The sequence below is a fragment of the Rhamphochromis sp. 'chilingali' genome, assembly GCF_963969265.1.
Source record: "Rhamphochromis sp. 'chilingali' genome assembly, chromosome: 9".
Classification (NCBI taxonomy): domain Eukaryota; kingdom Metazoa; phylum Chordata; class Actinopteri; order Cichliformes; family Cichlidae; genus Rhamphochromis; species Rhamphochromis sp. 'chilingali'.
In genome coordinates this window covers 7,339,242-7,366,004 of record NC_137936.1, presented here as the reverse complement: position 1 = coordinate 7,366,004, position 26,763 = coordinate 7,339,242, and the positions used below count along the sequence as shown (strand labels likewise).

At 40.8% G+C, this 26,763-nt stretch overlaps 1 protein-coding gene and 1 long non-coding RNA gene across 3 annotated transcripts in view; one reads left to right on the top strand and one right to left on the bottom strand.

Annotated features, from left to right (window-relative positions):
* Positions 1 to 201: 201 nt before the first annotated feature.
* LOC308402962 lies at positions 202 to 23,245 on the bottom strand. 2 transcript variants are annotated; one of them, XR_013972835.1, is made up of 3 exons: positions 22,982 to 23,245; positions 437 to 531; positions 202 to 364 (listed from the first exon to the last, which is right to left on the bottom strand). It is a non-coding gene; the product is annotated as an uncharacterized lncRNA (long non-coding RNA). The 2 variants fall into 2 exon arrangements; XR_013972836.1 differs by lacking the exons at positions 202 to 364; positions 437 to 531 and adding exons at positions 12,471 to 12,631; positions 13,131 to 13,210.
* A 2,222-nt stretch (positions 23,246 to 25,467) lies between these two features.
* Positions 25,468 to 26,763, top strand: part of cntn6 (contactin 6) — a 152,927-nt gene continuing 151,631 nt past the window's right edge. Inside the window, exon 1 of the mRNA XM_080892139.1 lies at positions 25,468 to 25,571. The gene's annotated coding sequence lies outside the window, so the exon portion shown is untranslated. The remainder of the gene's footprint in view (positions 25,572 to 26,763) is intronic.

Here is a 26,763-nt window from a genome sequence, read left to right as displayed (position 1 = left end):
AAATTTAGATCAACTTTGTGCTGACATCAGGGGACAGTCCATTTTAAAGCTAAACTAAATACGGTTTATTTTTAATGGATATAATTACTATATATAATATGAAAGGTGTTTCTTGTTTTAATGAACTGATGTTATCAGGTGAGCTAAAAGAGACGATTGCCAAAGATCGGCGCTAGGCTTGTGGTTCTTTCATGGCTGGGTTAAGATGGTTGGAATGTGGACATACTGGGAAAAGGACAGTAAACAGAAGAAATGATGAAAAGAGAAAGATCACAGAGGAAGTTTATGATAAAGTGAGAGAGGACAGAGAGTTGGCATGATGGGATATGGTGAGTTGAAGGCAGATGATCCACAGTAGAGACCCCTAAAGGGAATAGAAGAAAAAGTGACATGCAGTGACTTTCACAGAAAGGCAGACAGAGAAGATGAAACGTACCTTTTCATGTTTTTTTGTGCTTCCTGTCTTTTATTCTTTATATGTTGCCAACCTCATGGACCTTCTGCATTCTTCCTGGGCACACTCCTTTCTGCCTGAAGAATTGCAAAATATTAATACTACTTTTTTTAAAGCATTCCTTTAGTAAAAGTAGCAACACCACAATACAGAAACACCTCATTACTGATTATATTATGTATTAATACATTTTACTCAAAGCGTCATAAGTAAATGTACTTACTCTGCAGATAAAAGTCCATCAGTGTGAAAGTCAAAGTCAACTTTATTGTCAGTGCTGCCATACATGCAGGACACACACAGGATCAAAGTATTATCCATGGTCAGTTCATCGATCAACATTACCGCTGCAGATGTTTATAGCTGAGCTCAGTGTAAGAGTTCTATTAGCTCACATGTGTACCAGAGGCAATAACCAGCTGTAGCCACAAGATTGCAGTAATTAAAGAACTGATGCAAACATGTAAGAAGCTGTTTGAAATGACAAGTGAGAGATTGATGTCTAATGTCTAGATTTCACTGGACAAGCACTGCTTGGCTTGCTTGCCCTGACAGAACGCTGTTGGGTGGAAGCCAAAAGAGAGCCAAAAGACAGTAAACACTTGCATGTGTCACGGTCTGACCGCGTGGATTGTATGAGGAGAACCCAATTGCTGACACAGGCGAGGAGACGCAATAAACACGAACAAAAAAACCAGCCTTTATTTGGGGCTGATACTCAAGCATACAAAATAAAGCAAAAGGCTAACAGGGTGACAACTAAACTAAAACCTACACTGGAAAGAAACTAAATTATGATTACCATGATGTGAACATAATGCTAAACAGGTACATGTAAGGAACTATGGCGCGAAAAAACATGAAATGTGAACATGGACATGAAAATTACAAGAAGCTGACGTGACGGGAAGAAACACAGACGACGTGACGAGGAACCAATGGAAACACACAGACTAAATACACAAGAGGTGATGAGGGGAAGGGAAACACATGGGGAAACAGCTGACAAAAATTAATATGATGACACCACAGGAGAAAGGGAAACTAAAACAATGAACACAGAACACAAAGACCCCTTCAAAATAAAACAGGAAGCCTAACAGGACACAGACATGACACAAGACAGACTAATGCACACAGACTCCACACGACACACCGACAATGGAGACTTAAACGCCGGCATACAGAAGGTAAAACACTGAGGACAAGGCAGACCATATAATGAAGAGAATAGGAACAGACTCATAACTAAGAATACAAAGAATAACCTAAACTAGACTCAAAACTCAAGGGAACCTGATAATAATACAAGAACTTAACATCTTTTCCACATACAGTGGGGCAAAAAAGTATTTAGTCAGCCACCGATTGTGCAAGTTCCCCCACTTAAAATGATGACAGAGGTCAGTAATTTGCACCAGAGGTACACTTCAACTGTGAGAGACAGAATGTGAAAAAAAATCCATGAATCCACATGGTAGGATTTGTAAAGAATTTATTCGTAAATCAGGGTGGAAAATAAGTATTTGGTCACCTCAAACAAGGAAGATCTCTGGCTCTCACAGACCTGTAACGTCTTCTGTAAGAAGCTTTTCTGTCCCCCACTCGTTACCTGTATGAATGGCACCTGTTTGAACTCATCATCTGTATAAAAGACACCTGTCCACAGCCTCAAACAGTCAGACTCCAAACTCCGCCATGGCCAAGACCAAAGAGCTTTCGAAGGACACCAGGAAAAGTATTGTAGACCTGCACCAGACTGGGAAGAGTGAATCTACAATAGGCAAGCAGCTTGGTGTGAAAAAATCAACTGTGGGAGCAATCATCAGAAAATGGAAGACATACAAGACCACTGATAATCTCCCTCGATCTGGGGCTCCACGCAAGATCTCATCCCGTGGGGTCAAAATGATCATGAGAACGGTGAGCAAAGATCCCAGAACCACACGGGGGGACCTGGTGAATGACCTGCAGAGAGCTGGGACCAAAGTAACAAAGGTCACCATCAGTAACACACTACAACGGCAGGGAATCAAATCCCGCAGTGCCAGACGTGTTCCGCTGCTGAAGCCAGTGCATGTCCAGGCCCGTCTGAAGTTTGCCAGAGAGCACATGGATGATACAGCAGAGGATTGGGAGAATGTCATGTGGTCAGATGAAACCAAAGTAGAACTTTTTGGTATAAACTCAACTCGTCGTGTTTGGAGGAAGAAGAATACTGAGTTGCATCCCAAGAACACCATACCTACTGTGAAGCATGGGGGTGGAAACATCATGCTATGGGGCTGTTTTTCTGCCAAGGGGACAGGACGACTGATCCGTGTTAAGGACAGAATGAATGGGGCCATGTATCGTGAGATTTTGAGCCAAAACCTCCTTCCATCAGTGAGAACTTTGAAGATGAAACGAGGCTGGGTCTTCCAGCATGACAATGATCCAAAACACACCGCCCGGGCAACAAAGGAGTGGCTCCGTAAGAAGCATTTGAAAGTCCTGGAGTGGCCTAGCCAGTCTCCAGACCTCAACCCCATAGAAAATCTGTAGCGGGGGTTGAAAGTCCGTGTTGCTCGGCGACAGCCCCAAAACATCACTGCTCTCGAGAAGATCTGCATGGAGGAATGGGCCAAAATACCAGCTACTGTGTGTGCAAACCTGGTAAAGACCTATAGTAAACGTTTGACCTCTGTTATTGCCAACAAAGGTTATGTTACAAAGTATTGAGTTGTATTTTTGTTATTGACCAAATACTTATTTTCCACCCTGATTTACGAATAAATTCTTTACAAATCCTACCATGTGAATTCATGGATTTTTTTTTCACATTCTGTCTCTCACAGTTGAAGTGTACCTCTGGTGCAAATTACTGACCTCTGTCATCATTTTAAGTGGGGGAACTTGCACAATCGGTGGCTGACTAAATACTTTTTTGCCCCACTGTACCTAAGAAATAACAAATAAAACAATAAACTCAAAGTGCTGGGTCACAGACCGAGCCCCTGACAGCATGAATCCAATGGACAGAAACACAACTCCTGATCAATGCTAATGTGCATCCATATCTCTTGGAGGTATGTGTAATGTAGCAGGCATGTGTTTGCTATTTTTTAAATATTACCATAACTTCCCATTTCCATAACGCAATTCTAAAAAGCATGATTTATCAGTTTTGACTGGGTGTTATTGTTGCCACACAGTGAACTCAGTATAGTTGAAAGGATTTTGTTTCTATTCCAGAAGAAAGAACACATTACTCACCAGATGAATGACATTTATAACTATAAATGTTAATAACTTAAAATCAAGCCTTTATTAAAAGTCTATTAAGTCTTTGTTCATATGAGATCAGTAGGTGTTTGCCAAACTTTAGGGGAAAAGGAGCTGAGCTGAGACATGTATGTGATAATCTGTCGTGGTGCTGTACAAAGCCAAATTTATGAAACATGTTATTGAGTATGGCTATAAACATCATGTGTTTTACTGATGTTAATAGCCTTCTCGCACTGCTGCACTTCTATTGCTCACAGGAACCACAGGTTTTATTGGCTCTCGGAAAGTTTTGTTGTTTTCTTCTTCAAAATCATGAAGCAGCCACCACTGCAGTAGATTTTGAATTGTTTCCACATACACTATGGGTGATAAAAACAAGAAACAAGCACTGCTCTTTGACCACTGGTGGAAAAACCACTGGTAGAAAAACTCTAATAGTTTCCAAAGCTACTGGAACAGAGGCTAATCTGGCCATGACCCCATGACTGGAAGTAGCGGCTGCAGCCAGATTGTCACGAAGTTCATTTTTAGCCTTTACAAAGCATCATTTACTTTATATTCATTGTTCAACCACTTGACAAGTCTTACTTTGCTGGTTTGATGGCTTTGCAGAATCATAAAAGTGGCAAGAGAAGGACAGTTAAATATTATATTTTATTCAACGTGTCCCATTATCTCTCTAAATCCTGTTGATCCTCTACCCCACTGGTAAATTGTGTATATTTCTGTCTGCTCCATGTAGGAATGAAAAAAGGAATAAAACTCCAATACAGAGACTCCTCTGATGATTGGCTCTGAGTTGAGTTCAGCCACCCATTGTTCACCCATAATCCAGGAAAGCTATTAAGGTGTTAAAATATGTACTACTAGAGACTGTTTATGATCATCCAGTTTACTGTGCTGGGAATTTTGTATTTGCTCTTTTTCTTTAAAATAAGCAAAGCAGGCGAGAATCACAGGTCTCATAATACTTGACATCAAGTAGACTCAGCGTCTGTCCTCAGTGAAAGAGTACTTTTGTTTGAGTCCAGTCACATTTTTATTGGTTTATTTTGAAGAAGAAGAAGCCATTTAAAGTCCTACTTTCATTATATATATCTTTATATCTGTATTTCTTTTTCATTCGGTTGTAACAATACCTTGTTCTGACATCATTTCAAACACTAAATTGGTAGATGTCATTATGGTATTTTACGTAGGTTGCATTTCTTTCAGGAATGCATGTTCTGTCTTGGCCTGCTGCCGCTTTGACCCACTTTTGATGAGAACAGAAATGGATGGATGGAAAGATGGTTGATATAACTGTCAAATCCCCACTTTCACCAGTTGTGGCAACACTTTACTCACTTGGGATATGGTTTTTGAATTGCACAAAAACAACTTAAGCTTTTGGAGTGTGTAGAGGGAAAAGCTGTCAAAAAACACTTGCTATCACCTCGTGTAGACTGAACTCTTGCAGATGGCATGAAAAACAGATTTTCTACAGAACAAGCACTATAAGAGGCGTATAAAACAAGGTTTCGAATACGTTGCCATTGCATCATGAAAAGTGAAAGAGCTGAAAATAGTAGAAGGAACTTTTATGTAGAAACTCAGTTGTGATTTAATGTTAAAAAACCTCTAATATTTCACTTGATAAGAAAACATAACCTTGCTTCACCTCTCCATGAAGTTGCTGCTCATCAGTTAGTCTTGTTCTAGCCTGCAGTGTTAGGTTGTGCAGCTGAAATAATAAGTGACCAGAAGTTAGAGCAGCCATCTAGTAGCTGGCAGGTTGGTCCCTGTTCAGATGCTGGCATATTTTAATTTTATATGATCCAAAAATAAGCATCATACACATCGGACACACTGTGATGTGCGGTCACATTTATTTATTTATTTATATTTTGGAATCAAACCACCAACCTTCCGGTTAGTAGTTGACCTGCTCTACCACCTGAGCTACAGCCACCCTGACAGAATTTGAAAACAATAATATGATGCAGCTTGCAGGAAGCAGCATGTGTAAGTGTAAGTAAAAGAAGGGTGTTTTCCATCTTCCTTTTCCAAAGAGCAACTGTCAGTGATAACAGACTTTCAAATTTGCAGTGTGGATCTTCTGAATCAAGGTGCAGCAGCATTACAATAGTACTAGTACAATGGAAGTGACACAGCACCATACCTGCTTCATGCCCTGGAGGACGGGGCTGTGGCCCCCCCACACCCTCTAGCAGATCATTACATGAAGGAACCTTTTAAAAACAAGCGCGTCCATGCTCACAGGTGTACACACGGGTGCTCACACACACAAACTACACCCTCAAAGCACACTGTGCGCTGTCGATCCTACGTGCTGCACAATAATGTTTAATATGTAGTATTTACTGTTATATTCTCATATATCATCGTGATGTTGTTTATTCTATTGCTCTTGTTTTCTTCTGCTTGTTTTCTTTTTTCATTCTCAACAGGTGAAATTAAAAAAGTATCTACTGTTATCTATTGTTAGCTAGTTTATTGTGATGGTGTTGTTTTTATTATGTTGCTCTTTGTTGTTTGTTTTCTCTTCTGGTTTTTTATCTCCATACAGGTGATCCAGGTGTTTTGTTTGTTTTTCTTTTTTTTTTCTTCCCTCCTTTCCCCTCTATCTCTTTCTTGGCCTTCAGACAACAATTCTGATGGCTAAAGATCCAAACGGGACAGGAAAAAAAAAAAAAAAAAAGAAGTGACACAGCATGAGTCAAATGTAAGCGGAAAAGTAGCCGAGTTAGTATTTTCCCTGTTAGCTTAACCTAGGGACAGAGGCCATCATGACACATGTAATCAGCAAACAACCAACAGATAAAGCAGAACTGCTCAGGTTACACAGAAAAATATCAAAACTACATGAGTTAGAACAGGTTATCTGTTGGAGTATGTGTGTGTATATGTGTTACTTTATGCTCTGAGGTTATAGTTAAACCTGCATGCTCCGAGAGTTCCAGCAGTCAGGTTTCTTCTGACCTCGGCATATTTGCAGCTCTGATCACTTTTTAACAGGGTGTGCATTCGGAGAGTTCAGACGCTGCACACAACAGCAGATTTCCTTTGCTACTTTTACACTGGCTGAAAGAAAATGAAAATTATTTTCTGGAACTTTGATTTGATGGATAAGATGCGCCCCTGCTTATAGCTAGATCTGACAACAACACGGAGCTACTTCGAGTAGCGATGTTTGATGCTTAGGCTATTTATAACATGAAAGTTTTCCATGGCTAATAATACTATTATTATTACTATTATGAGTAAGTACAGACAACCGGGGGTTTGTTTAAAATCTGTATGGTCTTCCTTCTGCTAATGCTTAGCAATAGTTTCCAATAAGGACATACTGGTACCTGATGGGTAATGAGCAGAGCTGTAGTAACTACAGAGGGTGAAAGCTGATGAAGCCAGGTTGATAACAGAGGTGATGGTCAGTGAGCAGCAGTATGGCTTCATGGTAAGAAAAGCACTACAGATGCAATGACCTTCTCTATACTGGCGAAATATAGAGAAGGTCAGAAGTTGCAGTGTGTTTTTGTGGATCTGTAGAAAGCATATGATAGGGTGCCAAGAGAGGAGTTGTGATAGTGCAGGAGGAAGTCAGGAGTGGCAGAGAAGCATGTGAGCGTGGTTTAGGGCATGTATGAGGGTCATTTGCGACAGAAAAGTCTACAAGGTGATAGTGAGACCTGCTATGATGTATGGTTTGAAGATGGTGGCAAAAAAGGAGGCTGAGCTGGAGGTGCCAAAATTTTCAGAAGGGACAGGATTTGAAGTGATTACATCAGAGGGACAGCTCAGGCTGAGTGTTTTGGAGACAAAGTAAGAGAGACCAGGATTGCTTGGAATGGAGATGGTTTGGACATGTGCAGGGGAGGGATAGTGGAGCTGCCAGGCAGGACCTAAAGAGGAAGACCAGAAAGAAAATTCATGGATGTAGTGAAGGAGGACACGCAGAGGGTTTAGGTGATAGACAAGGATGCTAGGAAAAAGGAGAGATGGGGGCGACAGCTGCCAAAAGAAGAGGAAGAACACCACCATCCACACATACATATGACGCAATTAGCTCTACTTTTATTTGAATCTTTACACTTTGAGATTATACTATCACAAAACAGTAGGCTACACTCATATTTGTTTGGAAGAAGAAAGCAGTCTCATCTTCTCCACGGTCCTCTGTGCTCCACTTTGCATATTCGGTAGCAGTTGATTGACTCCCATCTTCGCAGTGCAATGACAAATGCCGTCATTTGAAGATATTGAAGTTAGTCGTGAAGCCGTGTGATAAAAGACTGAACTAAGCGCTAAGTGGTGAGCTTTCCAGTAAACAATTTTAAAGCATCATTAGCGCCCTCATTACACAACACATAGCATACTCAAGCCACAGCTCCATCTAGTTTAATAAGTATGATTGAATTCATTACGCATATACAGTACTTTCAAGTGATAACTAAAAATCTACTGAATGTGACATTAACTTGAACAAATATCTTCCCATATAAAATGTGTGTCTGTGTCTGTGTGGCAGCTCTAAGTGACACTTATCATGGCCAAACAACCCTGTGGTCTTCTATTTTGATGCACGTCATCTATCAGAGAGCACACAGTCTTCATTTATAGGGCTGCAAGAAGCCAAGTCAAGGTGAGTTCTCACAGTCTGCGACAGTCCGACCCTCATCCATGATTTGTGGCCCGGTGCACAGGCGCCGCTCTCCCCCCTCCTCGCCTGTCCGCTTTGTTCCGAGGCCTTGGGTTGGCGTGCGGTGGCTTGAGGACCCTACGAGGTGATGACAGCAGGAGCGCCGGGCCACTTGGCCGTGACGGGGATTAATGAGACACACATGGAAAATGAGATCACAAAACTGCGGCGGCGAAAGCCAGAAAGGAGGATTACCGAACACGAGCTCTCACCGCCTCGTTTCCAGCGAGCGGAGCCAGGGGGACACACCTGTACACGAAAGCCGGCTGACATACGCAACACTGGTGCAGATGGAGACGTGGCAGCTGTGCAGTCTCATTTTTGGCGTCTGGGACTCCCACTACTCCCAGTAAGAAAAGACATCTGCCAAGCTGTCGCTTTATCTCCTGTGGGCTTTCGCTCAAAAGAGAGTATCCAAGAAATAAATGATATCATCCTGATTTGTAGCCGGATAATCACACGCGTGTTTAAAACGGACTCCCTGAATATATCTGCAAAGGAAAAATCTATATTTTAATTTGGTTGTACAGTAATACTGTGCATCTCTGTACACGGAGACACAATAAATGATGAATGACTGTGTGCAGAGACAATGGCTATGACCTTTACGTATTACATCATCAGCGCATTAATAATGCATTCTCCAGCACTTTGCTTGGTGCCATTACTATGTTTCATATTGTGAATCGAAAAAACAACAACAGTGCATTCGGCTGCTCCTGCTTGCCAGCTTTGTCTGTCAACCAGACCTTAAGGGCCTGTTTAAAAATTAATGTGTAGTGCTTACACTGTAAATAACTGCTGGTAATGCACCCTGGGTTATTTGAAATGTAAAACCTACTGTCATGCTTTGATTATCTATGTATCTGCCCAGAGCACGGAAGCAGTGTTCCGTGCAGCCTGGCTACTGGCTTACTTATTAAGGCTTGCTGTCACTTGTGAGCATGTTGAACAGCTCCCTTGAGTTGAGAAGCAATGGGGTTACTGCAACAGCATTTTCCAGGACGCTTCATGTATATACATATTGCAATGTAATCCTGAAGAGGTCATTATTTTTCTAAGGCTCTGAGGATTTGCTCCAAGCACCGCTGTATGCCACCATCACTGGAATCTTATTCTTTAATTTCACAGGAAAATATTATGACTACTTGTTACTCTCATCCGTTCTCCTTGTGCTCCTAATCCTGGAAGAGGCTTTTCCAGACGCATTCTCAGCAAAGAGCTTCACGCAGAGGGCAGACAAATAGCTTCTGGAGTCTGCTATCAATCAGTGTGTCAGCCCTCATTAGTTTTCTTCTGGATGTACCCTTAAACAAGCCCAACCTTGTGTCTTTGTAATTGTGTGTCTAGTTACTGATAGCAGCCTCCTGCCCAGTGAATAATTAATTTGGGTAAATTGTGTTGCTATAATTTAGACTCCTTCTGCAGTAGCCTCATGGTCACCCTTACTCTCTCTCAGACTGGGAGTCTATTTTCTGCCCTGTATCAATTTTTCATATTGCAGCTATTTGTCCTCAGGGGGACGGATGTCATCATAACACTGGAGTCTGAGTTTTCACCTGTCCCTGCGGCATTCCTCTGACACTTCCTGGACACTGAGGGAGACGACATGGTTGCACTTATTGTTACTTAAAGACACGTCCTTCTGTCTGATTAAGCCCCGTTGCTTTCAAAAACTTGACTGCTTTAAGTTCACAAAAATATTTTAGCCATGCTGAGTGTCTTTGAAACTTCAGTTCAGCTGCTACATTTCACCAGCGGCCACAATTGACCCGACACAGAGCCACATGAATGAGTGTCGGTGGCATCTGATTATCAGCTTGCCTGATGAATCTGGGCTCTGCCTCCCGCCCATATGCAGTTAAGAAAAAATGAGTGAGGCTTGCTCCAGATGGTCTTGCCCTTTAGAAGTCTCTCTCGTCCCTGTAATGGAGCGAGTTGGCTCTTACTCCCTACACTGAGCACTGGGATTGGTCCAGGCGGCTGCTGTTAATGAGCCTCGGTGTTCCCTTCTCTGTCATGCTGGGGGTTTCTGGCTTGCCGTATACCTCGCTTCTGTTTTATCTGCCCGTGTTTCTGCGTGGGATCAGAGGGGAAATTGGGAAGCAGGTTGGCAATGTGAAGGCAGCAGCAGCATCACTCTGTCCATGCGTGCTGTAGAAAAAGCTGACATGCTAACCCAGTTATGTCTATACTCAGCACGATTTTCATCAGACAGATTGAACAAAGACTGAAAACTGCTACCTTTGATTCCTTCTAACCAAGGTCGCCTAATGATGATGGAGTTTCCTTTCTGTCTATCATGTAATATAGTTTTCTTCTTCTTCCTCATCTTTTTTTCTCCTTTATTTTATTTATTTATTTATATTGTTTGTTTTATTGGCATGATGCTATTTCATCCTCCATCAACTGTTGGCAGTAATGTTGGTACTGTGGCTTGTTTTCTTTCGTTTATCTCACAAATATTTTGAAGAAAGTTCATCCATCTGTTTTATTGCCCTCAGCTGTGGATCCTCTGCACTTTAAACTTAGGGCTGTATTTCTGGGGCCCTGGGGCTAGCACGCTGCAGAGTCTAGTTGAGCGGTTTGAAATTTCATCACTCAGATTGTCTAAAAATCTCGGTTTTTATGTTCTTATCTACCCTTATCTTTGTTTTTCAGTGGCAAATGACTCACTCATGTTGTTTGAATGTAAACAGCAAGTGAAAAACAAAGCTTTTTTTTGTCCACTCAGGAACAGTAGAATATGAAAACAGCACATTTGACACATTATAAGCTTTTAGATTTGATTTGGTTTAGAAAACAGTTGTTTGCTAACAGATATGACAAAAAATTAGCATTTGGTCAGCCATGTAAACCGCTGAACAAATGGTATATTACACAATGGTGCCATTCTGCCATTTGTTTGGTATTTTTGCTGGGCAGGTGGTAAACAGCAACTTTATCAGATGTTTTCCAGCAGTCACGTGTAGTGAGGCTGAAACAGGACTAAAATTAAGCACCACAAAAACAAAACAATGAGCTAAAAGACACTAAATGCTCTGCAGAGCAAAGGAAAACCAAAGAATTGATCATTTGCTCTGGGTTCATCAGTGTAAGTGAGCACTTTCACATTGCACAGTCATGGCATTTGTCCTTATTAAGAAATAATAAAATTATTGATCAGTGCTGCTTATTGTTCACAGTTCTGCAACAATAACAATCTAAACAGTAGCACTAACGACTCAGTCACTGTTCATTACGAGCTGTGGCCTTGCTGGATGAATGTTTAAATTTTACACATGTTTTTCCTCCTTCAACTACAAGCTACAAGCTGGTCTTACATATATACAACAAAGATGCTAAACAGGCTTGTACCACTTTAGGAAAAGAGCTGGACCTCACAGTGCAGCACACAGATGACTTTACATGCCTCCCCTCTCCAGGCTAGTGAGGTACTGGAGACCTAGTGGGAACATTCGTTTGAATGTGTAAGAATTTCCATGTTTTCCATGGTCATAAATTCTTCTGTCATGTGTGCCATGGTAGGGTTTCCTTGTCTTTGCACAAACAGAGCCTCCTAGGAAAGACTGGGCAAGAGAGTCTATGCTAATTTCAGTGTGCTGGCCTGTAGTGAGGAGCTGAAATCTTTTCAGCCCTTTTGTCAGACAAAGATGCCAAAGTAGATGTTAGAAACTAAATTGCCCAATATGCCGTGGGACCTATTAACATAGTTATTATCATTACAAAGAAAATTTGCATAGAAATAAATTCATCACAGGCTTAAAAGTGCTCTTAACAGTACTTGGGAGTGACTGCTAAGGATACCCTCAAGTGCAAACCAAAAGAGAATACTGCTGACAAGCAGCAGCCCTCTCAGTGAAAATTAAAATCCATCAGTATAACTGGGGTTTTTTCAGATATTGAACAACACATCATGCTGTCAACGCCGTTCAAGGTCACATAAAATTGTTTCATTGCTCATTCAGCTGGTCCTCCCGCCCCCCCGCGGTAGATTGTCTAAAGGCCTGATCACAAGTAAACAGGCACCTGTTGTGTCTAGGAAATCATGAGAGGAAATCAGTCCAAGGATCTGCTCCAGTACTTCAGGAGCAACACATGGAGGAAATCTCCCTCTCCCAGTGTGCTTTTTTTAGATGCCCAGAGATGCCTCACTGATGCTCCAGGGGTGGCAAGTCAGACAAGATACTGTCACACGGAAAGCTTTTCTGGAGGAGGAAAAAAAGAAAGATTATCCATCTCCCTTGGATCTGGAACAGAACATACTGCACAGTCCCACAAGGATGGGGACTGCATATTGTATCCCACTGCCTCCTGTGGCTGGATTCCCACGAAACAAGACGTGGATATAAATGCTCAGTACACTCATTTCCTCTTCTGTGCTTTCTTATATTTCAGGTCATCTTAAAACGGATTCAGTATTTTTACCCATCACTGTATACACAATCCATCACTGTCACAAGTCTAACACAAGTGTTAGGGATCTTTATTAACGGTGTTTTCCAAGACTGTAGCAAGGCATATATCGGATGCCTTTATGGTGGAATGGCCAGACCAAAGATATTGCTCAATATGGCAGCCCAATGTGAGTGGGCTGAAAGGAACCTGAATGACCCAGATCATGAGAAGCATGTGCTGAGATAAAATAAAGACTGAACCCGTTTAGCCACAGTTCTCAATGATGTGAAAAAGAAACCAGCGACTGACCAGTAAATGTGTTGATTGCTGTTTCACGGTTCAAGATTGTTCCAAAATGATTGTTGTTCCATTTCCCCTGATCTGGCTGTCTGTTGGATATACAGGGAGTGCAGAATTATTAGGCAAGTTGCATTTTTGAGGAATAATTTTATTATTGAACAACAACCATGTTCTCAATGAACCCAAAAAACTCATTAATATCAAAGCTGAATGTTTTTGGAAGTAGTTTTTAGTTTGTTTTTAGTTTTAGCTATTTTAGGGGCATATCTGTGTGTGCAGGTGACTATTACTGTGCATAATTATTAGGCAACTTAACAAAAAACAAATATATACCCATTTCAATCATTTATTTTTACCAGTGAAACCAATATAACATCTCCACATTCACAAATATACATTTCTGACATTCAAAAACAAAACAAAAACAAATCAGCGACCAATATAGCCACCTTTCTTTGCAAGGACACTCAAAAGCCTGCCATCCATGGATTCTGTCAGTGTTTTGATCTGTTCACCATCAACATTGCGTGCAGCAGCAACCACAGCCTCCCAGACACTGTTCAGAGAGGTGTACTGTTTTCCCTCCTTGTAAATCTCACATTTGATGATGGACCACAGGTTCTCAATGGGGTTGAACAAGGGGGCCATGTCATTAGTTTTTCTTCTTTTATACCCTTTCTTGCCAGCCACGCTGTGGAGTACTTGGACGCGTGTGATGGAGCATTGTCCTGCATGAAAATTATGTTTTTCTTGAAGGATGCAGACTTCTTCCTGTACCACTGCTTGAAGAAGGTGTCTTCCAGAAACTGGCAGTAGGACTGGGAGTTGAGCTTGACTCCATCCTCAACCCGAAAAGGCCCCACAAGCTCATCTTTGATGATACCAGCCCAAACCAGTACTCCACCTCCACCCTACTGGCGTCTGAGTGGGACTGGAGCTCTCTGCCCTTTACCAATCCAGCCACGGGCCCATCCATCTGGCCCATCAAGACTCACTCTCATTTCATCAGTCCATAAAACCTTAGAAAAACCAGTCTTGAGATATTTCTTGGCCCAGTCTTGACGTTTCAGCTTGTGTGTCTTGTTCAGTGGTGGTCGTCTTTCAGCCTTTCTTACCTTGGCCATGTCTCTGAGTATTGCACACCTTGTGCTTTTGGGCACTCCAGTGATGTTGCAGCTCTGAAATATGGCCAAACTGGTGGCAAGTGGCATCTTGGCAGCTGCACGCTTGACTTTTCTCAGTTCATGGGCAGTTATTTTGCGCCTTGGTTTTTCCACACGCTTCTTGCGACCCTGTTGACTATTTTGAATGAAACGCTTGATTGTTCGATGATCACGCTTCAGAAGCTTTGCAATTTTGAGACTGCTGCATCCCTCTGCAAGATATCTCACTATTTTTGACTTTTCTGAGCCTGTCAAGTCCTTCTTTTGACCCATTTTGCCAAAGGAAAGGACGTTGCCTAATAATTATGCACACCTGATATAGGGTGTTGATGTCATTAGACCACACCCCTTCTCATTACAGAGATGCACATCACCTAATATGCTTAATTGGTAGTAGGCTTTCGAGCCTATACAGCTTGGAGTAAGACAACATGCATGAAGAGGATGATGTGGACAAATTACTCATTTGCCTAATAATTCTGCACTCCCTGTACTTCACAAACATTAGCTGGACTTTCCTTCTTGACATGTTAGAAAGGCAGGGTCTGTTTATCTGAGCTTTTTGTTGCCAAACCAGCGTTATATCCAGCGGAGGCAATCGAATGTCACACACCACACACACAAATGGTTCATTGAAAAATCGTCACGGTGAAACATATGTGTTATATGCTGCATAAGGACCCCATCTATTCATCCATGCATCCATCCACCTTCTTAACTGCTGATCCAATTAAGAGTTGAGGGGAAGCCTATCCCAGCTGGCACCGTAGCTTGATACACCATCATCTCATTTATGCCATTCGCAAGTTGAGGTTAGACAATTCTGGTTTGAACAGCAGACGGTGAGAAAAGAAAGGCGTGCCAAGCATGTAGGTTTATTTCTTACCATTGTAGCTGTCATTGTTGGCAAAGACACAATCTGCAGACATTGTGTGTTTCTCTGTTTTACAGGGGAGAGCATGAACGCTTTACATAATTTCCTTAGGGACAATTAAAGTATTCTGATGCTGATTTAACCTACTATTAAGAGAAGGGCATGAGGACTTATTCAAATGAAAAAAAATCAAAATGCCAGAAAAACCTGTTTTTGTTTGTTATTGTCTGTAAGAGTGATAAGACAAGTGAAACGCAACAAGCTACACAAAACCTGCTTGAAAACTTTCTGAATGGACTGTACTGCACATGCTTTAAAACGAGTGTCAAGTGCAAGTATTTCTAGTCGATAGTTGAATTTATAGTGCCTCTGCTATTTCCTCTTGCAGAATCAGCCCTCATAACTACAACCCGTAATGAAAGCTTTTTTCTAAACAGTTTGAATAGTCACGAGTTATTTCTCCATCTGGCCACACTAAAGGTGAATTATTTATGCTTCTGTTGCTTCTATTAACCTTTAAAATTCTTTACTCCCATAATGCTTACAATTTTCTCTTGTTGAGATATTTCCCTGTATTCTCACAGGTCTACCTGAACAGATTAAATATTTTGTTGAATTTGTGAATGATTTGAACGTTTACTGTCACTGAGCCGACCGCTTCTTTTCAGTCACCCAGTCTCATCTGTGGTCAGATGAATGTGGGTCAAAAACTCATGTTTCCTCCCATCACACATTAAGACCTCTCTCCCAGAAGAGACAATTAGAGTGAGAAACCTGTGTTGGCTCAGTAAGCAAATAAAATTTCAGATATGTAATAACACAGAAGTGTGACTTGAGGCAATAGCAGAAGCCACTTCTGACACCTTACCAAGCGGGTTCCTGATTAAAGCTGCAGCAGACATAATAATATGACAAATGGCTGCAGGTTTTCATACGATCGGAGCCATTCTGTTCTTCTGTGCAGCTGTTAATAGAAAAGGCACTCGTGTAATAGTGTTTAAATGCAGCTTCTTCTTTCTTTCTTTTTTAAATTTTGAAGCTGGGCACAGCTTGAAGTTTGAATGCAGCATTCGAAGGCTCTTTCTCCCTGGAGTTTCATGTGCCAGGAAAAGAAAGGCTCTCCTCTGGTCCCCAGTGAAGCAATTTGTTGAGGCAGCACACATACATTACACATCCAGGGTTCGGTGTCATTTATTATAGACAGGTCAGATCCTGATTGAAAGGTCGGGATATAAAAAGCAGCTCTGATTTGTCTCTTCCCTCTGAAATCCTTCTCACACACTGAGGAGGAGGAAGTGCTATGAATCATTATTAACAGCACGGAGGACTCTCAGGGTGCGCCTCAACGGCGACTTCACAACAGCAGTGCTGTAGTAGTAGGTCATCCACAAATTAAAACCAGGAATAGTCCTATAAGCAAATGCCACTTTGAGATTTAGGGGATTGGTGACTTATGGTCCAACGCAGTCAGCTGACTGTGTTTCTTCCAGTGATAGATGAATCACAATGCTGCATTTATCATTAAGCAACAAAAATGAATTCCTTGCTACATCGTTTTCAGTTCCTTTGCCACGTTTTATTTTTTTAAATGCAAAAAATTGAAAACATAACATACACAACTGTCCATCTGGCTTACAGTTTGATGCATCTCTTCTTCTGGCCATTTCAAATACAGGGAAATGCCTGACTTTGGCGCCTCATTCTTGGTATTCTAATGAATGACAGCAGTGCCAACAGCAAGCAACAAAGAATACTCTAACTTGGCTAAAAAGTAACCTTATAATGAACTGATGGTTCATCAGTGATACGCTCGATGAATTACACTGAGTGATGCTCCTTCTGAGCTTGACTTTTTACATGGCTTTTTTTTTCCACCTGTAGTGACAAATAATTTGCATTATTTTTCACCTACTCGACTTCAAGTTCTTAAAACTATGTGGCTTTAATTTATATTTATATTTAATTTAATTGATGTCTTTCCAGTTCAAGGTTGTTCAAGGTTGGTGTTAGAATTTGAATAAAAATAGTTCTTGAAGCTGTGCATTGTATGGGGATATGTCTGTGAAGGTTCTCAGTCATCCAGGTCATCATGGTCCAAAGAGCTTGGAAAGAAAAGCGTCTCGACACCAACTAGGGAGGAGCAGGAAGACAAAGGCAACAATACTGTCATCCCCTATGTAGCAGGTTTATCAGAGAAACTCAGGAGAGTCTTCTCCATTCTCGTGTACTTCAGACCCAGCCACACACTCAGACAAAAGCTGGTTCATCCCAAAGACAAAACTCCTAAACACAAACTTAACAATGTGGTGTATGCTGTACAGTGTAGCGAGGAATGCCCAGACCTCTACACTGGAGAGACCAAACAGCCACTTCACAAGCGCATGACACAACATAGAAGAGCCACCTCCACAGGACAAGACTCAGCTGTGTTCACATTTTGGACAGAGAAGACAGATGGTTTGAAAGAGGAGTGAAAGAAGCCATCTATGTCCACTGTGAGCGACCATCTTTAAACAGAGGCGGTGGCTTACGATACCAACTGTCTGCCATCTATAATCCAGTTTTAAGAACCCTTCCCAGACGCCTTAACGCCCACTCACAACCTTTTGACGTCAGGAAATCGCATGATAGGGTGTGGCAAGGTCTCACAGTGGGTTCATCTGAAACCTTGGCTGATTGTGACTTTACACCCATTTTCACACCTTGGCTCGTGTGATTAGGTAGAGGATCATTGGGGCGTCCATGTTCCTCTTGGAGGACATTCCCATAGGGCTTAAATCTGGAGACTCCATTTGACCCTAGAGCTGAAGAAGCTTCTCAGATGAGAGGTGAAACGTCTTGAAGCAACTTAAAGAAGTCCAGACGCTTTTCTTTCCAAGCTCCTTAGATTGTATAGGGACTGCAATTTAACTTTTGCAACTTTTAAAATAAAATCTTAATTAAAAATGACAAATAGCAGACACTTTTTGTTAATTCTAAATAAACACAAGAAGTGCAAAAGACGTTCGGCAAATAACCATAAACATGACACAAAGCATTAGACCTTTATAATTAAAAACCCATAAATTATAGTTGCAAATCTACCCTGAAGTGTCCTCACTGAGGGTGGCAGTGCACAGATTCTGTTTTCAGCTCACAGTTATCAAATAAATTGCATGTTACACACTAGCTTGCTCCTTTGTAATAAAACAGTGTGGAGGAAAAAACGTGGTTCTAACATTAAAGCGGGTGAGCACACCGGTCCGTGCCCTGTATGTTTTCAATTTAACCCTTGTTGAATGAATGTGATTATGCAAATGACAACAGGACATCAAAAGACAGCTGTCCCGTTTTTTCTTTATAGTCAGTTGATGAGATGCAGTTGGAATTCAGGACTAAACTGTCCTCTATCATAACAGCAGTCAACTCACAAGCTAGGTCTTTGTTTGGAATAAAACAAGTCTCTGACTGTGCTCAAAGAAAAGCTGACTTTGACTTTTTTCTGGCTTACACACATACGGCTCGGACTGCGTGTACACTTCCATGCAAATATTTTTGAAATATGTTGGTTTGCATCAAAATTGCTTCAGATGTGAGAGCAGGCAGCACTTGAGTCTCAGGAGCTTTCCCTGTTTTGCTCAGTGATAAAACATATTTGGTGTGACTGTAAGGAGGAGCGAATTCTTCAGAGTCTGTTTGCTCCATTCGACTGATGGATGGTAACAGCTATGTTGGAGATGATGCAGCAGCATATAAAGACAATGAGACAATGAGCCATCCTCCAAAAGAGCTGCAGGTGCAGTTTGTTATGTGTGGGAACTTAATCAGTCTAACTAGACAACAACCCTGTCGGCTAAAATTGCATGTTGATAAATGCTTTTTCCCTATAGAATTTGAAGCCAGCATAACAGTTACTTTGCTCCCCGCTTCAGAACACGAAACAGGGATTTGGTACTGTGTTTGTTTTGTTTAGTTAGGTTCACAGGCTTCAAGAGTTTGCAGTGTTTACTACAACTTATGTTTCTTTTATCTACTGCTTATAATATATCTGCTCAGTGAAGCACTTGACTGGTTATTTCCTTTAAGATGGAGAGCACACTATAATACAGACAAAAACATTACATTTTGCTAATGGTTGTAACATTAACACCTTATCAAAGGCAGGGCAGATGTTCAGAATGAGTCCGCCTTCTAGACAACACAATCATCAAAATATCTCAACTTACAAATGTCTTGTCCTGCATCTTAGCTTTTTGAACTAGCCACCACACAGACTTTCACTGGGGATGGGGCAGTGGAGGGTGGACTTATAATTAGCCTCCCAGTATCTCAGTTTAAACAACATGTTAATATGACTGCAAATAACACCTGGCCCTTGCATTCAATATGGTTAGAATCTGTCTATAAAAATGGATACCAAAAAGAAAAGCTCAATAGGGTATGAGCCACATCCAAAGTAAAACTATTTGTGGATTGCTTTGTACAGCAAAGGCAAACAAACATTAATAAATATTATTTTAAATATATCAGTATTAACCACAGGCTAATTTTCATCTGTGGTCCATGTCTAGCCTCTGAACGTAACCTAAAAACAAAAATTAATCACAATCTCAATATTATAACACACACACACACACACACACACACACACACACACACACACACACACACACACACACACATATATATATATATATATATATATATATATATATATATATATATATATATATATATATATATATATATATATATATATATAGAGAGAGAGAGAGAGAGAGAGAGAGAGAGAGAGAGCTAGATGTCTGTTCAGTGACAGGTTGCTTCTCCCCAAGACAAGAACTAACAGACTTAAAAACTCCTTTGTCCCACACGCCATCAAACTGTTTAACTCCTCTCTGGAGGGGAGAGGGAGGGGAAACAGGAGGACAAAGGAGGGGGGAACAACTAAGCTGTAGTGCCTCTTCACCTCACTGTACAATACCTTGTGCAATACTTTTTGTAAATAGTCAACAGTGCAATAGACTCAATACTTGAAATGTGCAATTCACTTGTATTTTTATTTTTTATTCCTATTTATTCTATTTATCCCCTTTGTATATTTTATTTATATTTGTCTCTGTATTTATATATATGTGTGTGTGTGTGTGTGTGTGTGTGTGTGTGTGTGTGTGTGTGTGTGTGTGTGTGTGTGTGTGTGTGTGTATATATATAACAATTCTGTAACTGTAACTTCGGTCGTTGCTGTGCTTTTTTTGGAAGTCGAATTTCCCAGAGGAACCCACCCGAGGGATTAATAAAGTTCTATCTTATCTTATCTTATCTTAAGTTGTAGTTTTGGGGAGATTATATGCTACGCTGTTTCTTGGCAGGGAGCTGTAGCTCACTAAAATCTTTGCTGGTTGCCTAGCAACCTCACTGTGACTACAAGGTTCCACTTAAGGCCAAAAAGTAGTACCCTTAATTTGGTGACTTTGTTGGTATTAGTCAGATGATGTTACTTGATGACAGAGATAAACTGCAACTGATATTGGCTTTTATCTTTATGTATCTTTTTTGCTTTATTAAAATCTAAAAGCAGAAAGTTTTGCGCACTAATACCTTCCAAATCCAAATTCTCTTGCAAGGCACGGTTTGCCTTTTCACCTGATGAACCTAAAACAAAGAAAATTCTAACCAAGGAAAATCTGTAGTACTGTGAGCTCTTCTTTTCTACCAAGGAATCAAAATCTGTTTCATCAGAAAACAGCATCTGATGAGCACTGACAATCTCGGGGTTAAAAAGCCACCATGATGTGTCACCATGATGATGGAGCCCACTAACATTACCGAGTTTTCTACACTTGCCCAGGTTGTTCAATATCAGGAAGTTCATAATGTAACGCTTGTGTCCCATCAGATTAAGCAGTAATTACATGAAATGAATACTTTAATTATGTAGACGCTTCTGATAAGTGCATATTTGCCCTTGGTGTAGTTTGTATTCCTGGATCCTGAGCATATTCTCCACAGATCATGAAACTGAAATCTACCCTAACCACTTCCTTTCTATTTTGGGGGGAGAGGGGTGGAATTTCACAAGGGAGTTGATTATACTGATAATGATGTGCATACTGCAGGCGGACTTTCCTGTGGGAATTTTCCTTACATGAACGGCCCCTGGAGTTATTGTCTGTAATGATAATGACTTCTTTCTCTTTCTGCTTCTTTACTGGCCCAGGTGCTCAGAATGAGGCCACAAAGCGAGTGTCCCAGTAGACTCCTCTGTACCGGACAAGACAAAGCTCTTGCAAAAATGTGTCATATCTCATGGTTTTATCACTATTTTATTCTTTAGCCTAACAGGTTGTTACTAACTTGACCTTTCTATTTTTTCTTTTAAGTGTAGAATTCAATAACATGCATTAAGAGAATAGCCTCATTTTGGTTTAACCAGCATCCAGAATATGAAACTCTCAGAAACATTATTTAGACTATACAGTTTTCTTGTAATGCCTTAGATTGCCACTGTTTACTATTCCAAACTCATAACCCAAAGTTTTAAGGGCATCTTTTTCTTTTATAGCGTTTTTTAATTATTGTGAGCACTTTTAATTTTTTTCCTTTTATCTTTGTTTCTGAGTCAAGTTGCTTTTTGTCACAAAGCGTTTTCTTGACCAGAACTCAATTAAAGATAGGTGAACCCCAAAGTCACCACTATCCTTAAATAGAGGCAAAGTACAAATAATTTAATTGAATTTGTGCAGAGGGCAGAAAACTCGCAAGCTGGTGAGACCAGTGGATGAAGTGTGGAGAACCTTATTTTAATTTGTATTAAAAGGACACAGAAGGAAACAAAAGATGGATTTTAGGCAGAATCTTATTTTGTTGTTGTAGTAATTCATTTATTCTCGTGTTTTATTTTATGTTAAAGATAACCAGTATTTTTATACTGCAATGCCAGGACAAAAATTTTCAGCATCGCATATTGCAAATATTCCTACCTTTTCTTTTATGGAAAGTGAAGTCATGAAATGATTGAGGTCAGATGTGTCTAGATCTTGATTGGTGTCCATTAAGACACTCGCCTGTATATTTAACCTGTTTATATTCAATTAAAAAAAAAAGGGAAAAAAAGCTGTGAAGTACATTAAACTTTCTGCAGACCTCTGCAATAAAAATGTAAAGATGTAGATCAGTGCAAGGGTGTAAAACAATTTCTAAAGCTTTGAGTGTTCCCAGGAGAACAGAGAGTTGATTGGCAAAACCGAGCAACCAAACAAGCAAGGCCTTGAACTGAGGTGATCAAGAAATTGCTCTAAAGGAACCTCATAAGTTCTCTGAAAAGATGACAAAACCTGTAACAGAGTTGCTACAGCGACGCAATGCTGAGTGAAATGCACGATGCCTCGTTTGGACTTTGTCAAATGACTAATAAAGGACCAGATGTAGATGACTCAACCAGTAAAGCAGTGCAATATAGTAGACAAAATTATGTTTTCTTTCTTTTTAGTATATTATCATACAAAGGAGGCCTTCATCCGTACTAAGAGAGCAAGCTGTCTTACCATGCTAGGGACCATTTTTTACATTATGATATTATAGTAGCTTAGAACATCCAAACTGCAGAATTGATTGTGCTTTTTATGTTAAAGTGACAGCTACCACAGGTTCTTCTGTATGCTTGGAAAGGGATAGATTAGATAGGGGTGGTTCATTTGATTGGAATCTACACTCTCCCGTTAAGATGCTACTAAATCCTCAATAACTGGAATTAAAAATTCGGAGGGCACAGAAAATTATTCTCTGATCTGAAGAGTCAAAAACTAAACCAAGCACTATGTCAGTCAAAGAACCAGACATACCTGCTTATAGCTGCACCACGACAGTCAAGGCAAAGCTGTTAATGTCCCTGTTGTCCTCCAGGTGCTGGATCTCTTTTCTCTCTGTCTTTCTTCTCCTTTTCTGTCTATCTCTCCTTCTATTTAATGGGTGTGTATGAGCATAAAAACTGCTTAAGTCTCCTCAGAAGTGGGCATGGCCATTTAAACTCCAGCTGATGCATCTGTCTCTCATTACCCTTATCTGCAGCATTTAAACCCACCTCTGCTTGTCATTTAACACCAGATTGCTGCACTACACTGTTGGGAGTGTTACTCAGACCACCTTACTTGTGTTTGATTACGTAACTGCTAAAATCTCAACTTTACTCACTTCTTGCCTCAAGTACATTCTTGGAGTGTCAGCTAGTTTTGCCTAGAGGAAGCCAGCCCTAAACCAGTGAGCAGAGTGATCAGTTGGAGAGCAGAGGCTCCAACTGATCATCTGAGAGTCAAGTTAAAAAGAGATTTGGATTTTGTCAGGAGCTTTGAAGTAAATAACCTGGGACAGGAAGTGAGTCTGATTTGTAAGTCTGACTGAGCTTTGGTTCGTTTGAACTACAAGAACCTGAAAATTAAAAATCTGTGTGTGGATCTTTGCAGATTAATCCTGTGGAAGAGTGACTCTGACCCCTGAATGAAATATTTTTGAGCTTGTTTCTGAATGATTCTGTTTCTAAATAAATAAATAACAATTTCAGAGCATCTTCCTTGGATCTTTTGCTAACAAACAAACAAACACAGAAGCATGGTTTCAATAGCGTCACCCTATAGGCTTTCTTGTCAGCAGCAGGGAGAATGATTAGACTTAAACAGAGAATGAATGCAGACAGAAATCCGTGGAAAAAAACCAAACTGCTCCAGCCTTAAAATCCACAACAGTAAACCAAACTGGTTACAAGACAAGACACTGAATATTCCTGTGCAACCCAGACAAAACTCTGACTTTGCTGCAAACTGACAGAGCTGTGGACAGATCTGATTACAGCAGTTCACACATGCTTTATTCTCCAACTGATAGGCTTGATAGGCTCTACCAAGATGTAGGGATTACTTCCTCAAATTTCTGAGTGCAAACCCTCCAGAGTGGTGGTGACAACCTTATTTTACATCATGAGACACATAAAGACCAATTTAATTTCACCTGTGCATAACTAGCAAAACTGTTGTCTTTTATTTCAGTGTAAAGACATTTAACTTATGAGATATCTTTAAAAAATAAATTGGTGCAGCTTCACTTGTAAGTTGCAGTTTTTTTACATTATAAAGCAATGTTGAAGTAGTAAATTAAAGCGGAACAATGTTAGCAGAGCTCTGTGGACCAACACTTTAAGAAATACATACATAACATGGCAGTCTAGCAGCTCATTAACCAGATGTTGTCTATACTCTTTAAAAAAAAAAAAAAAATCAGATTTTTTTGGTTACCCTTTTTGGTTACCCTTTTTTTAAAAAAAACTCCAGATTAAATATAAAAGACTAAAAATTGTCATGTAAATGAAAAAAACAATAACAAAATAAAACAAAATAGAACTAAAAGTGAGTAAAAACAAATTGCAACTTTCCTGTTAATGAACTGAACACTAAAAAACAAACAAACAAACAAAACAAAAGCCTAGTCTATTAATTATTTATGATAGGCCATGGGTGTTTGATTTGCCAATAAGAAGAAGCTAAAAACGACAATACAGTCACAGTTCCCAAAACCATCCAGTGGGTCAGCGTGGCACCTCTGCATCCCAAGCAGGTGTGACGTAAACATGTCCCATTGTGGGAGGATTGTGTGCCATTTTTTTTTAAAGTGAAGACCCTCTCACCCACTTACCAAAAGCTCAGAGACCTGATACAAACTGATACAAACTTGAAGTTTACTGTGTGATCTGCTCTGCTCTGGATCATTGAAGGGAGGAGGCCACATTGCCCTGCTGACACTGCCTAAAGGAAAAGCAGTACTGGATTTAAGTTCACCTGCTGACCAGAAACATGACCTCAAATAAATACATAAATAAATAAATAAATAATAAAAAATGCCAGCGTTGCTTGGTAACTGCTGGATGTTTAAATAGGTTCGCAAGGTGAGGATATGTATCGTTTGTTTCGGCAGCCTAAATATGCATATTATTGTTATTATGGTTGGTTTTAACTAAGAAAATAGATGGAATAATAATGATAATGACTGATAATCACCCGCGTGATCCACGTGTTGACAGAGCCAGGCATGCGATAATATCACATAGCTAACTTGCACATTTCCTCTGATTCACTTTCCCGTTGTTGTTAAGGGCACTGCACACTGCAGAACAGAAGCACGCTGTCGTTTTGTTAGACCTGCTCCTAAATGAGATGCTTGTGATCAGAAGGAAACAGTTGGAAATAATTTGATACAACGGGGGAGTGGTCTGAATCTCACTGTCCGTTATTGGCGTGGTAAAAAGACAGACACACTTTGGAGTTCACTGCTGGGACGTCTGGCAGTTCTTTCATCCACAGTGCAGGCTGTGTGGCTCGGCGCTCTGCCCGATGCCCTCTCTGTCCTCTCTCCTCTGCTCACGCTCGTGTCTCCGCTCCTGAACAGGTAAGGGATCTGTCAAAGTTATTATGCCACTCAGCAGTGTGCGATCTTTGTGCTGTTCCCTGTGTATCCCGCCTGCACGTTGACTAAATCCTCTGCCTTTCCTTTACCGTGCGTTTGCGCAGTTACCGTGTAACGGTAGGTGAGGAGAAGGTGTGCTTTGCTATATCCTCTTTAAATATTTTTTGTAAGGAAAGTTAACAGTTAACAGTGTGTTCCGTGGATCTCTGCGCATTCCAGTGCGGGTGCAGCTCACTGTTAAAATGAGAGCGGTTTCAGCAGAACGCCGTGTGAAGGAGGCAGGTTCCCCGCTCCTCGTGGGCACCAAGATGCTCACGAGCAGTGGATGCATGCATGCAGGATTGGTGGCAGAGACAGAAGCAAAACGCGCTTTGCAAATTCCAACTATTTAGATCACCAGGTTCGAGCGCAAAATGCACCTGCCAGCGAGGTGTCAGACTGGAAACCGGGGCTTTCTCCGAGAAATACCGCTTTTCTCACTGAAAGCGACTGAATAGAGCCCAACTGTAGTAGCGGAAGTAATGCTTGAAAATGAGTTTTTTTTGCAAACAACTTGTTAATGAATGCTCCCAAAGCCTACACTTACCGTGAAATAATGGTGCGCACCTACAGTCAGTATGCGCTCCTCCTGCAGTTCCCTCAGTTTGGAAGAGCTGTAACCAAAATTTACCTCACCTGTCTTTAGACGTCTAAAGCCATTAATGCTGGCATTTGTGCTGTCATACAAGGATGTAGGAAACCCCCCCTCCCCAAGAAAAAAACAAACACACACACTCATACGCACACTTATTCACCCCTCTCCTCCCCAGGAAGGGCACTAAAGCATAATAAAAATGCCATTAGCCATTTTCATTCAGATGCAGCCCTCCCAAATTGTATTCAGTGATCACACTCCTCTGTCACTTAGTCCAGTGAAAATGATGATTAATAAGCCACTTTGCAGCTTAATTTCTTAGCACTGACTTAATAAACCTGCCACGTTCATGTAGCCCTACCGATTACTCTCAGGAGGGTCATCAGGAGAATACATATGGCCCCTTCATGTACTCATCACCACATAATGACAGAGGCAGGCACGGTTTGGCCACCAGGCTGCCCTCATCCAAAACACTGAGGCGACACTGCAGTACATAAAAAAACAAAATTATTTTGCCCTGAGTACAGAGGTGTAGTC